We start from the raw sequence: 851 nt of genomic DNA on the forward strand, positions 1-851 counted from the left end.
GCAAAGAGCTAGAACTGATCTTTACAACATATTTGTAAGACCTCATCCTAGAATAGTGTTTTGCTTTGGTCACCAGAACAGAAAAAGGATGTTATATCCGTAGGAGTTCAAAGAGAAGCAGGAATAACACCCTGTCTCAGACTTTGTTTTTCGGTTTAAAACAAAGCAAATTTACAGCAGAGTTGATCCAAGTATGTATATACAGTATACTGTATATAAATAAGTATAAACAGTATGAACATAGTAAATCCAGGACATAGGGACACAACTAGAAACTTAAAAGTAATTAATTTAGGCTGGAGAATAGAAGGTGTCTGTAAACTTGTGGTTGTTTGCATCATGCTTGCCAGAGAGGTTGTTGAGGCCTGGATTCTAGGATGTTTTAAGAAACAAGTGAACAAAATTTTCAATGTTGATATAACAAGTCTTTCATTTTGGGAACTGTCAATGGTTACATTTATTTTCTCTATAAATACATACTTTAGTACTCCAGAAAATATCATGTTACCACACAGCAAACTGAAATCATAAGAGGTATTTGATTGTATGCAGCTGAGAATGTACAGAATTCACTTATATATAAACATGCATATGTATGGATATGCATAGATGTAACTGGTATATGTATTTATTTCCTGATTTATGTTTAGACTTCATGAATTTGAGTTTTCTGCCATCTACTGGCACATCCTGGTGTGCTTACACTTCATGGGTCTACTGTAATGAATAACCTGCTGTAGCTCAACCACTTTTTTAACACAAGATACTTCAACTGACTTTGCAAAAATTAAGGATTTCAAATCTGCTGACACACATTAAAAGCTAAAGATTACACACCCAGACAAGATTAA

Source organism: Atractosteus spatula, chromosome 7 (assembly GCF_055471065.1).
Source record: "Atractosteus spatula isolate fAtrSpa1 chromosome 7, fAtrSpa1.hap1, whole genome shotgun sequence".
Lineage (NCBI taxonomy): Eukaryota > Metazoa > Chordata > Actinopteri > Semionotiformes > Lepisosteidae > Atractosteus > Atractosteus spatula.